The sequence below is a fragment of the Bidens hawaiensis genome, unplaced genomic scaffold, assembly GCF_021521415.1.
Source record: "Bidens hawaiensis isolate Kalapana, Puna unplaced genomic scaffold, B.hawaiensis_p1.1 tig00001461_1, whole genome shotgun sequence".
Lineage (NCBI taxonomy): Eukaryota > Viridiplantae > Streptophyta > Magnoliopsida > Asterales > Asteraceae > Bidens > Bidens hawaiensis.
In genome coordinates, this window is record NW_027491082.1 from 1,074,670 (window position 1) to 1,088,676 (window position 14,007).

Here is a 14,007-nt window from a genome sequence, read left to right on the forward strand (position 1 = left end):
TTTACAAGTTGGTAAAAAAGCTATATTTACAAATATTCTTAACCCTTCTTAACGTCATTTGTAGTTGCATTATTTATAGCATTCTAAACACACCCTGTATATATGAACACCTTCTCTAAAAATATCATCAGCAGTTCAGCACAACAAAAAACACATTTAATTTTGTCAGAAAACTATAATCTATTTATTGAATCAAGCAAACAACTAGAAACAAGATATGAATCTTAGTTCAACACAAACTAGAGATACAATCAACCATCATGAAAAAAAAAACTAACATCAAGAACTAATACACACATACGGACGTACTCTCTGAACAAACTAGGATCATCAACACGAACGAACCCTAGACTCAACAAGAACGAAGATAAAAGTTAGGAGAGAACCAGAGACCAAAGTTTTAAAACGATCCAGTCATATATACTGGAGCGTCCTTTAACTTTAAGCCCAACAACCGCTAACATTAAGCCCAACTTTTAGACCAACTAAGCCCACCAGTTATTGTCCATGCCCTTCAGGCCTCAGCTACTAGACCGACTCCAAGCCCATTTATCAATTATTCAGCCCTCCTTAAAGAACAATAACGAAGAATTAGAATTAAAATATACTTCATTTTGATTAAACAAAAATATATTGATTATATAAATTGAACCTAGATATATTTCAACAAATTTCATCAACAAGTTTCAAGTCCGACAAAAATTAAAAAACTTGGTGTGTGACAATGCCTGAGATTGAAGGTTCTCCGGGTACCTCCATGCATGGAGTCATCAGATGGGAACTCCATGGCTTCTCCGATGGTGCACACCAACCACACTACAACGTTGGACCTTTCTGTTGACGGATGTTTTCTTCGTCACTTTCATCTCCACTTTGCGATGGCCCCACTGGTTCCCATCATCCGGGGTAACCTCAATCACCAAATCCGACATAGGAAATGCAGGCGTTTCTAGTAGCATATTCTCTAGCCTTGTGATGGGTGCGATTTGTGACTTGTTGGGACCATGATACGGCTGCGTCTTTCTCATATTGTTGGTGGCGCCAAGTGCCCACTGTCTTTTGCATGTCGTTCGTTAACGGCGCTAGTGGCTACATAGCCATTAATTTTCTTTTATGATGTATTTGGTATAGCTTTTGTTCATGCTTTATTATTTGACCCATGTTGATGATTTGATCCAACAGACTCGGCAATCAGTGCATTTGATGGCCCAAAAGGTCACGATGATCCTTAATTCTTTATGCAGGCAAGCATTTGTATTTGGAAAATGTTTTTCTTAGGCCTAGACATCTAGTGTATTGGGACCAAACCCAATAATTTTGGGCTGACTTTTACTAACGAGTCTTATCACTTATAGTTCGTATGGCCCAACTATTTTACTACATGGACTCCTGAACAGCCTACTTGTTTATATCTTGGTATCACACTTACTATCTACTCGTATAATATCTTATTTCATCATTAAAATATATATGTGGTAGAGGGGAACCAACGAAGGTGACGCACGTGCAAGCCGTATAACATAATAAATACTATGTGTATAATAAAAATAAAAACAAAATGATAAATATTATGTCGCATGTAAAACTTTCACCAAAACAGACTGGGATGCCCGAGACAAATAAGATTTTTGAATTTTATTTTTGTTTTATATTTATTTGGAATGGATTAATGAGCGGCTTATACTCTATATTTACTTCTAATGTTAACTAATTTAACCAATGCAACGGGCTAAATAATAACATATGTGATGTATTTTTTAAAAACATTAAATTATTAACAAACTAAACTTTTAAATTATAATAAGTTGCAAATAATTTGATTTGTAATAAAAGCAATATGATTGTAAAATGTGTAAAAAGTGGGGATAATATAGAAATGTAAGGATTTGTAAGAATGTTTGTAGGGCTTGACCGAGAATAAAAGTTTTAATTTGAAGGGTTAGCGAAAATATGATGTGACAACTAACTAATAATTCTATAGTGCTTTTGAGGATTTGCATTGGAGATTGTATAAGTATAATCATATAATTAAATAAATTAAATAACTAATGACTAATAAGTAATTAATATACAACAACCGGACCAAGCTCAAGCTAAGCCTTAGGTCGATCTCGAGCTTTATCTATTACATAGTATCCAATGTAATTTATAAATACGTAGTGGAGGCATAGAGCTTAGTCCATTCTAAGCTAGGTGAGCTTGTACTCGTCTTGGCTCAACTAGCTTACACCTCTATAAAACACTAATCATGCTTATTGAATGAACAAGTTCAACGTTGTAAATACGAATGAACATACGTACTCGATAAACAAATAAATGCTTGCGATGAACAAATAAATGCTTGTTGACAAACACTACAATATTACGATGTGTAAGTATAGCATCCGTATATTTATACTTAACTTGCATGTCCCCATGTGAAAGTCAAAAATCTTAAAGAGTTTGATTCACAAAAATCCTCATGTAATAAATAGGTGGCTTTGTGATTATCTTTGTATCAAGCACAACAGCTGTTAAACATCAATGGCAATTAAATCTATCATCTTAATCACCATTTTGGTTGCTTTAGTGGCAAAACAGCCTCAGGCCCAACTTTTTTCAAGTTTGCTGCAGATCATCGGAACAGTACCTTGTGCTTTGAATGGTACCCTTGATCTTGTTGGCTCAATCATAACCAATCCATTCCCAAGTAAGATCAACATTCCAACTTTATAATTAGTACTCTTCACATCCTTTAAACTTTAATACTTAGCTTGTGTACCGAAAAGTTTATCGTAAATATACAACTGTCAGGATTTGTGAAGTCTTTGGGCTTATTTGGTTGACATGGAGAAACTAGGAAAATGGCCCGGTTTTAGTTAATTTATTTTAATAGAGTCTAATTGTTCACGAACTGAAATGAGCCGACCGAACATATGCATGCTCATACTTGGTTTGGTTTGAAAACTAGCGGAACCAAACGGTTTGAATTAAAAGAAATGAGCGGTATGTTCATGCTTGAACTTGGTTTGGTTTGATTTGAATTTGAAACCGAGTGGCTTAGTTCGGTTTGGTTTTTGCTTGATTTCATAAAAAATTTAATTCTGAACCCATTTATGTTTTATTGTTTATTTGTCCCAAACTTACTAATCCTAGTTACATCTCTATGTTACCCTCCATGTTTATTAGTAGGCAAAGCATAAAACTTAAGCTCTTATGTTTATTGAGACATTATAAAAATATCCAACATGGATGTGTGTAACTGTGTATGTGATTTCTATATCTTTTCTTGATCACAGATGCTACCGTCCAACTATCGTGTGGCGGAAATGTGATAGCCTCAACCACTACAAGTCAATCGGGAGGATTTAACTTCTCCGTGAGCTCACTACAAGCTACTATTAGCCAACTTTTATCATCCTGTGACTAGGTGTTCCTACACCACTCTCTACTTGTAATCCGACACTACCTTCAACTGGATCTCTAGAATCGGATGTCAAAGTTGTCATAGGCGTTAATGCTGAAGAGGGTGCGCTTTTCGTCCCGAGTGGATTCAACTACACTCAAACTTGATGATTCTAGTTTGATACTATATAATATATGAATAAAGGAAAATTGTATTTCGGAACATAAAATACCTCCATAGCCATATCCGTATATCAGTACAATATATGCTAATGATGCAACCGTTGTTGCACGTCATTAAAATGGCATATCTGTCTTTTAGAAATATTCATCCACAATTAAAAAACAGCTTACAACTTTGCCCGTAAATGTTTACTCAAGTTCGACTTTGCTCTCTCATCTTCAACAATATAATTCTTTTAATTTTAAATCAACAACTATCATCATTATTAAACGGTTATAACTTTTTTATGTGTTAATATTTGTGAGATTGAAATGCCATAAAATGCATTTGATTCTAATACAATTCACTTTGACTAGATCCTATCAAAAAAGAAGCGCGAAATAGAACGGATAAATGAAGGGAACAAATAATTTTGAGAGGGGTTATTCGTCATGAACTACTTCTCCAAGTCTCTTATTTTGTGAAAAGAAAATTATGAAATAGAGATGGAATGTGTGAAGAGATATATATTAAAGTCTTCAATCAATGTCATTTACGCTTAACGCAAAGAACTGAAAAAAAAAATAATAATAATAAAATATATCCTTGATTAAAATGATGTCTTAAAGTTATTAAAAATCTTCTACTTTGATCAACACATTTCTCCTCATTGTCGTGTTATTATTTATTATGGGCTTTCACGCTCTAGTTCGTCCAGTTTTGACAAAAGTTTCGTCTATGTGAGTTACCACGCCTTTAGATTGAGCCATAGTGATGATCTGATCATGTGTTTATTACATAATGCGCATTCGCTTAAAATCTATAGAAAGCAAAACGGCAAAAAAGGACCGATCGGATCACCAATAAGCAAATGTTTTTACTTTGATTTCCGGACACAAGTTCGCTCGTCAAGTCAAAAGCTTCTTGCATCTTTTGATTCCCCCAAACTCTACACGCCAAATCACTCCATACATCGAAAAACCCATCAATAGTCATATCATTAAGGCTGATCAGAAAACCGAATTAATCAAATCAAAACCGAATTAACCGAAAAACCCGCATCAAAAAAACTGAACTGACCCATTAACCGACGGTTAATTTTTTGTTTTTTTGAAAAACCAAAATTTCGGTTTCAATTTGGTTATCCATTTCTAAAAAACCGAACCTGACCGATTGATACTGATAAAGATTATCAAGATGATGAGTAATAAACTAAACTTTTAAGATAAATAAGATGAAACCTATTTTTGTTTTTCGAATTCAATATATATGTGGACTGTGGTACTCTAACACGTTCTTATACGCTTAAAATATGCATTTTCATTATTAATTTTTTTTTAATGTCAACACATAATTGAAAAAAAAACGAAAATAACCGGTACCGAATAACCGAAAAACCAAAAATCGAACGGTTTGCATATTCAAATAACCGATTATTTCGGTTTCGGTTTGGGTTTCGCCTAATAACCGAACCGTATTCAAGAACCATAACCGCTTTATAAAGATCGCGTTTCCCACAAAACAAACCAACAAGACACTTCAAAGTCTCGTAATCAACACTGAAGAAACACTAAGTGAACCCTGGACAGATTATAGATAATCTGGACAGATTATAGATAATCTGGGGGTTAAGTAATGTTTCCCACGGATGAGATCTAACTGAGAAGGCTGTTCTTCAGGAGACCTGCAAAACAAACACCGTAAGCTCGTCACTGAGAAGGGGGGGTTCCTCCTTGTGACCACCCTCCGGCGTGAGAATCAGACTAGATTGCTCTGAATATAAGTGTATATTAAGAGATTGCTAGATAACTGGGTAGCAGATGATCTTACCATTCCAAGATGTTGGAGTATTTATAGCCGAAGGTAGGTTAGAAGGTATAGCCGGCTGAATAGTATTCCTGTTCTACCAACAGTGGACTATGCACAGGCCATACTGGTTGGTGGATAGGTTACGGCCAACAGTAACTATGTCGGCTGCACTATTCCTCCAACTGTAGATTATGCACGTCCTACCTACTGTGGATTATACGCAGGCCATGCTGGTTGGTGAATAGGTTACGGCCCACAGTAACACTATTTCACCAACTGTAGGCTGCGCATGCCCTGCAGTAAGGGTTGGTGAGTAGGCAGCGGCTAATAGTGACAAACAGTACTAGATGGTGCTCCTCCTCATACTGTTGTCGGTGAGCTGTCACCCTGTGATTGGCTCATGGGCTGTTCTGGTCAGATTGTCTGTCCTATCCATACCTTGGTAGGTATAGTACAGATCTTTCAGAATCATACGGACTGGCTCATTTTGGCGGGATTGTTCCCGTCTTGCTCATTCCTTCATGTGACTACTGAAGTATCTATTGTCTTGTGCGTGTAGCCCTGCTGTCTGCGGGTAGCCTTCCCTGATGGCTTGTATCCGCAACTGCGGGAACAGGCGGGGTACTTCACCATTGGGAGGCTTTCCCTGCGTGTACAGCTTGCGTACTGCGCGTAAGGTTCTCTGAGCATGGTGGGTCCTGCGGAAGCAGATGGCCTTTGCGCAGACGTCCCTGTTCAAGGTGAGTCTTGCGGGACCAACTGGGCTCTGCTGGGACCTACCTCTTCAAGTCCCCCCAGTCCAATGTTCTTCTCATGAATGTTTAATAAAGTGAGGTGAACTTTTGGACTTTGAGCAAGGGGTTTTGAAAAGGCTTTTTAGTTTTAAGGTTCTCCGTGGGGATTCTTCCCGCGGGTTTCCTAGTGTCACTTGCAAAAATTCCCGATTTTTTTGCTTGATCTTTGGGTATGATGCGGGTAGGTATGTAACCTTCTCGCAAGGCAGGAGCGTTGAGTCTCACTTGTATATAGTCTCCATGAGGTTCTGGTGGTTTTCAACATAGTGATCAATTATGCTAAGACCACCAATTCCATTACGGAGTTTCAAACAATATAATTCTCGACGTTCCCGTTATGCGGGGATGTTATTCCTCTATCCGCAAGCATTGCCTAGAAGATCCTTCTTGGTTTCAATTCTCTGCGGGTGCTAGGTATGTGAAGGGTTTTGCCTTAACACTGTACCCGCACCTGTCTTATAGTTACTTGGTTGCCAAGGTATTCTTGGCTTCAATTCCCTGCGGGTGCTAGGTATGTGAAGGGTTTTGCCTTAACACTGTACCCGCACCCGGCTTATGGTTACTTGTTTGCCAAGGTAAGGGGTGTTTTCCCGCTTACTTTTGAATCTTTTTTGAATTTTGAATTTCAAAATTCGAAGAGTTGGTAGAAAGATAGGAACAGTCCAAACGTCTGAAACGTTGTGCGACGGTTTCTTCTGACTGTGTCAGGACGTGCAGGAAGTTATGGTGACGTGACATTATATGGTCATTCCAGTCTCTTTTTCAGGCGCGTGGGCGCGATTTTTCGGGCGCGTGGCCGCGAAATTGCTGGCACACGTCCTGTCAACAGCTGTTGCCAGCCTGCTTTATGCCACGTGTCATAGTTTCATTGCACCTTCGATTTCTCTCTCCTCCGCATTAAATTCATCGCATTAATTGCGATTAGTATATAAAGGGGGAGAGGGCTGTTTGCAATCCACACTTTCACCCTTCTCTTCTTCTTTAGCGATTTCCGGCAAATACTCCCCTTTTCAGGCTAGCATTTTCCCGAAATCGCTTTCTTTTTTCTGCACAATGTCTTCTCGTGATCTTGAGTCTTCGGCCGATGACAAGAGTACTGCTGGTGAGTGCCAGTGTGCTCTGCCCGGCGATCAGTACCGGTATGTTGTTAGGAAGTTCATGCTCGACCCTCTCGAGCCTGAGTTTCCTGAAACCCATCAGACCGTGTACGATGCCCCCAGTGGCAAGATCGGGGTATATGCTGCATTCTTTGTTTATGGGAACCTTAGGTTCCCATTGACAAAGTTTGTTTACCGTGTCCTCGAAAGGCACGGTGTTCATCTGACCGAGCTGCACCCAATGGCGATCGCGAAGATTCGCCACATCGAGTGGGTGTGCCGGATATTGGGTGTTGAGCCCTACGTGGACCGCCTGATGACCTTCTATACTTGGAGGTGCATCCAGGGGTGGTACACCCTGACAACCCGAATCAAGGGTTTGAAGATTTGCGCGACTGAGCGCAGTCTCCAATCGTGGAAGCGGGAGTTCTTCTACATTTCTGCTCGCGCCGTCCCCATTGCCATGAAGTTTAAAAATGGCCAAGCCATTCCGAGCCACCACGCCACAAACTACCAGGAGGCCGAATGGTTTGCAAAGATATCCCTGGTCCAATCTCCGGTTTTCCGGTTTCCGGAGTCCGGGATGGTGATGTTGGGGATGAGCCGAGTGTGGAAAGAGGCTGACGCGCAAAAGGTTCCAATCGTCCTCGAATACGGTTCGAACTCTATCCCTTACGGTATGCTCCGTTTCTCTTTGCTTATACGAGTTTATCTTCTAACTGTTTATTTTCTTTCAGAGGGGAACAACTTGGAGTCGCTCCTGTACCCGCGGGAAGCTGACGGTCCCGCGCGGATGGGTACTCGTGCTCTAGACGAGAACGAGTTGCCCATCCTGGAACAAATGGCGGATCGGTTTGTGGAGGTCTATCCGCCGGGCCAAGAGATCCTGAGCCACCGGCGGCCAGGTAAGGCGATATTCTATCCTCAACCCCTCAATGCTGTACCCGCTGCTGGAATTCCTTACGTCCTTTCTTCTTCTGAGGAATCCGCAGATGGTCCTCCGCTAGTGCGGAAGAGGAAGGCTGCCGGCGGGAAAGGGAAGGAGAAGGTGGCCTCCACAGCTGATCCGGTGCTTCTATCTGACACCGAGTCAGATAATGAAGAGGTGGCGGGGAACCTCGGTGGTGAGAAGACCACTGCTCCGGAGGCTACGACTGTTACCTCCGGAGAACCGACGACGACGGTGACCGGCATCAAGAGACCGGCTCCATCGGGTTCATCCCCGCCCGTCCGTACGTTCAGGCTCAAGAAAACCCGTAAGTATAAACATTCTTCTTTCTGTAGATTTATCATACTTCATAAATTTATTAACACTTGTCTTCTTTCTGCAGGCGTGGATGTTGACGCATTCCAGGGTGGAGCGCAGGGGAGTACCTCTCCGCCAATGACGGTAGGCTCGGTCAGCCTACCTGAGGCGTCGACCCAGGCACCTTCGCCTGCTTCCGCTGGTCCAGTTGCTCAATCCTTTGAGCCAACTGTTCCAGCCGAGATGACGTCACCGCCGGCGGTGAGTGCAATTTTTACAGCATCGTTCACCGAGCCGGCGGTTACTGTTGCTGCTGACTCTTCGGCGGCGTCCGCGGCGGACACCATGCCTCCGCCATCGACTGCGGCGGAAACCATGCCGCCTCCGCCATCGGCCTCGACGGCTGGACCTTCAGGTACGCGCGGGGCTTCTCGCCGATATTTGTTACCTTCCCATCTGCCTGACCTTTTGGATGGATTTCCCTTAGGTTCAGGTGATGGGTTCGGTGGCTATCGGCCTGTGATCGACCCTACAGGTGCGTAGGGTTCTTTTGTCCTTTATGTAATTTTTATCATCTTTTCCTAACTGCTTTGTTTCTTTTGCAGTGTCGGATTCCAATGAAGTGTATGTTCCAAGATGGAACATACGCCGAGGAACAACCCTTCGCACACCTGTGGAGTGCGTGGACTGGGCTCGCCACGCTGCTCCCCATGGTGCGTTGGGGGAAGCCATGGTTAGCTACCAGGAGGGTAGGCTAACCAACGAGCTTCGGGTTCTCCTGGCCCGGATGCAGCCACGCGTCGAGCTGCTTTGTCGTGAAAACGACAAGTTGAAAGCAGGTCGCGTTAAAGAAGTATCTCAGGCGCGTGCTCTCCAGGAGGAGAACCAAAAACTGACCGCAGTATCTGCGGAGAAGGAGAAGGCCTTCAAGGCCCTCGAGGTTGAGGTTCAAGCGCGACTCGAGGCCCGCTCCAAGGCTGCCCAAGCTGTTAACGAACAGCTTCGGCTAGCTAAGGAGACTGCGAGGAACGCGACCGAGAGGGCCACCAAGGCTGAAGCTGTTGCTGAGCCTCTCCGCCTGGAGAATGAAGAACTTAAAGCTAAGTTAGAGGCTCTTCAACAGGCTCATGATGCCTTGGCTATGGAGGATGCGAAGAAGCTTCAAGAGATCCTGGACCAGAGGGGTGTGCTTGCGCACACCGAGCGGAAGCTTAAGGGCGTTGAAGAGGCCGTTGCAAAGGATGTGCTTCTCGCCAACCTTAATAAGAACGAAGCTGAACGCGCCTGCACCCAAGCTCTGGTTGCCAAGGAATGGCTTCTTCGAGAAGCGTTGCCTCAGGTATTTTAGCTTTATGTCGTCACGCTTTCCTTTGTAGAATAGAAGTTCTTATACTTGTACATTTTTTGTAGGTTGTGCATCGGGTCTTTTCAGAGACATCTTACGACGATGCTATGAGCGCAGCCCTCAACGCTTCTCATGAGGATGGGGAACGGACCGGCTTCCTGCTTGGTCTAGGGTTTGCTGAGAAAGGCGTCCCGCCTTCCAACTTCCCTTTGTATAACGCGGATACCGAAACTATTTCTGACCAAGCAGTGAACCAGTATGCTGCCTTCCCGCATCCGGTGGTGGAGAAGGTAAATGAAATTGCTGCTGCTGATGATGGGCTTGCTGTCCTTAGAGCTTTCCTTGAACCGTCACCCTCTGCTGATGGTGCGGGTCAAAGTAGGAGTGGTCCTGAAGCATGATCCAAAAGATCCCTTTCCGCCACTAGCGTAGATATTTGCTCTTGTACTTCTTTTGTATGCGGGTATATACCCAGCAATGTTTGTAATATTCAAGTTGATGAAATAAAGAATGTGTCATTTTCTGTTTATTTTACGCATGTTTACACTTAGCAATTTCTTTAGTACTTAGATAAGTTAACTTTTTGACATGGTAAATTATAAGTTTATTTTTGCTTCCTCTTTCATGATTGTGCGGGTGGGACCGTCACTTGCACTTAGTAGGATGGCTAAACTTACATTTATCCTGCGTGGAAGTTTTCCTTATCTTTTCCTTGAAATTTTCTAAGTGTTCAGAATAAGTTAACCTTTGAACGTGGTAGATGATAGGTTGAAGTTTTGCTTCCTTGTTTGTGATTGTGCGGGTAAGACCGTCACTTGCACTTACAAGGATGGCTAAACTTTACTTACATCTGACCTGCGTGTAGGTTTTCCTTAGAACTTTTTAACATTTTTAGCGTTGTGTTTATGCGGGTTTTGCCGCCTTCCACACGCAATTACTTACTTCTTCACGCATTGGTGCGGTGAATACCGGCACATGGGAAGTTCATAAGTTAAAGGTTAGGCTATCAACACATTGTGTAAGGAGAATCATTTCCATTAGAAGTGGCTCTAGGCCTTTTCTTTACAAGTTTGGAATTGATCTACATATAACATTTGCGTAATTGAGCTCCATTCCATGTTCTTGGGATAGGAGTGCCATCGAGCCTTTCAAGCCGGTATGCGCCTTTTCCCAGGACTTCTTTGATAATGTATGGCCCTTCCCAGACTGGGGCCAGCTTTCCTGGGCGCTCTTGGTTTGAAGCCTAGTTGTTACGCAGTATGTAGTCTCCTTCATTGAAGTTGCAGAGTTTTACCCGCGTGTTGTAGTACTTTTGCATTTGTCGTTTGTAATTTTCTTCACGCACTGCGGCTAAGTCTCTGCGTTCCTCGGTTAGCATAAGGTCTAACCGTCTTTCCGCATCATTGTCCTCTGGCTGGATCAAGACCCTTGGTGAGGGTAAACCAATTTCGACTGGGATCATGGCTTCAGTGCCATAAGTGAGACTGAACAGGGTTTCCCCCGTACTGGCCTTTTTCAGCGTTCTGTTTGCCCAAAGGACGTGCGGGAGCTCGTCCACCCAGCCGGATCTGTGTTTCAAGAGTCTTTTCTTTATGCCATCGACGATGCTCTTGTTTGCTCTTTCCACCTCACCATTACCTTGCGGGTGTGCCACTGAGGTAAAGGTGTGGGTGATTTGAAGTTCTTTCAGCCACTGCTGTAGCTTCTTGTCAGCAAAGTTGGTGCCGTTATCGCTCACCAGATTCTGTGAAAGTCCAAAACGACAGATAATAAATTCCCAAATAAATTTTTTAATATGTTTTGCGGTTGTTTGGGCTAAAGGTTTTGCTTCTATCCACTTGGTGAAGTAATCGATGGCTACCACTAGGAACTGAACATTTCCTGCTGCTGTGGGAAATGGGCCTGTCACATCGATGGCCCACTTCTGAAATGGCCACGAAGAAGTGACTGGAACAAGTTCGTTCTTCGGGCGATGCGTGTTGGGTGCGTAAAGCTGGCAAGACCTGCATTTTCTAGTGTATGCCAGTGCATCCATATGCATCCCCGGCCAAAAGTATCCCGCATTGTTCAGCTTAGCCACAACAGCGCGGGGACCTGCGTGAACTCCACAGATGCCCTCGTGTACTTCCCTTAAGAGGTAGTCAGCATCTTGGTTGTCCACGCATCTTAAAAGTGGGCCAAGAAAGTTACGTCTGTAAAGGTTGTCATTGATGAGTTGATAATTTAGTGCTTTACAGCGTAGTTTTCTTGCCTGTGTTTTTGATTCTGGTAGTGTTCCTGCTGCAAGGTAACCGATTATTTCGGTTTCGGTTTGGGTTTCGCCTAATAACCGAACCGTATTCAAGAACCATAACCGCTTTATAAAGATCGCGTTTCCCACAAAACAAACCAACAAGACACTTCAAAGTCTCGTAATCAACACAAATCCCCTTATTCCTCATGCTACAATATAACTGAAAAGCTCGGTTAGCATCATTAACCTTACAAAGACCCCGAACCACAGTATTATGAATCTTAACATGAAGACTCCAAGTCACTCGCTTTATAGGTATCCCCTCAAAAACCATCTCATCAAGAAAGTTTACTGCTTCTTGAAATCTCTCACCGACACAAAAAATGTCAATGATTTTCCAATACAGCCATGCATCCAGCTTTAACCCTTGAAGCTTCATCCTATCGAATATTATTAATGCGTCATGAAGCTTTCGTTCTTTCCATAATCCATGAATTAACGTGCTGTAAGTTATCATATTCGGCATATGGTGTTTGCTAATCATAACTTCCATAAGTTTCATTGCATCATCACTACACCCGTTTTTGCATAGCCCGTTTATAACCGAGCTGTAGGTATACACGTTCGGCTCAACCCGTTTTGCCTCCATTTGTTCAAGAAAAGTCAAAGCTTCGTTCAAGTTATTACGCATAACCCGTGAATCAAACTCGTGTAGGTCACGACACTTGGTGAACAACCGTTAATCTCCATCTTGTTTAGAAGCTTTTCGCTTCGCTAACTTTCTTTATTCTACACAAATCGTTGATCAAAGTGGCGTACGTGTATGCATCTGGCATGCACCCGTGCTTAGGTATCTCACAAAAGATTTTGCCCGCTGAGTCAATGGTTTGACTAGTTTTGCAAAGGGCTTTAATCAAGACATTAAGTGACGGGGTATTTGGCGGAAACCGAGTTGCCTCATATACTTGTAGAACTTCAAAGCTACATTTAATTGATTTTCATCAACAAGAATTGAGAAGACCGTGACATATTTTAATGTTGATTCGCATTCATATTCCTTCATCTTTTTGAAGATTCGCATCATGCCGTTAGGCCTATGAACGCGCCTGTATGCTCTTGCATACAGATAAAAGGATATCTTCGGTTACTCTGCAGTCGTCCTTTCAAAATTGTATGCATTATTGATTGTAACTCTTAAAATTCATGCATTATATATAGCCAATTCTTGTACGGTTGTACCCAAATATCAATTTTGTTTCAAATATCAATTTTGTTTCAAATACCAGAAAGGATACTTGTACGGTTGTACCCAAATATCAATTTTGTTTCAAGTAACGGCCAATTCTTTGACCCATGTTCCTAGAGGTGCACAAACCGATATTTTCAAGAACCGGAACTGGGTAGGAACCGATTCCGGGTATGGTTAACAAACGTCAAAACTGAGTCGGGTAGGAACCTGTTTCGGGTATATTCGGGTATTTGACCAGGTTTTCAGGTTTTTTAGGGTTTTGGGTAGGTAGGGTTTTTCCAGAGTATTTCCGGTTCCGGAGAGTCCAGTACAGCTCCGGGTACACAAGGTCGCACCCAAGAGTCGGGTAGAGGTAGGAACCGAGTTCGGGTAGACTCCAGGTATTTTGTGCGCTCTAGCTGTCCCTGCTCCATTATTTGATCTAACCGACTCAGGCACTCGGCAATCAGTGCAATTGATGGCCCAAATGGCCGCCATGATTATGCAGGACCACATTTGTATTTGGAAAATGTATTTCTTGGGTCTAGACGTCTAGTGTTGAGTTTACACATATTGGGCCCACACCCAATACTTTTGGGCTGACTTTATTAAGTCTTAAGGTTGGTATGGCCCAAGTATTTTGTTGCATGGACTTTGAACAAGCTACTTGTTTTTATTTTGGTACCATACTACCTATTTGTCAGGGCC

At 42.6% G+C, this 14,007-nt stretch overlaps 1 pseudogene; it reads right to left on the reverse strand.

Annotated features, from left to right (window-relative positions):
- Positions 1-4,250: 4,250 nt before the first annotated feature.
- LOC143578416 (pentatricopeptide repeat-containing protein At5g46100-like) lies at positions 4,251-13,797 on the reverse strand (annotated as a pseudogene).
- Positions 13,798-14,007: the final 210 nt, after the last annotated feature.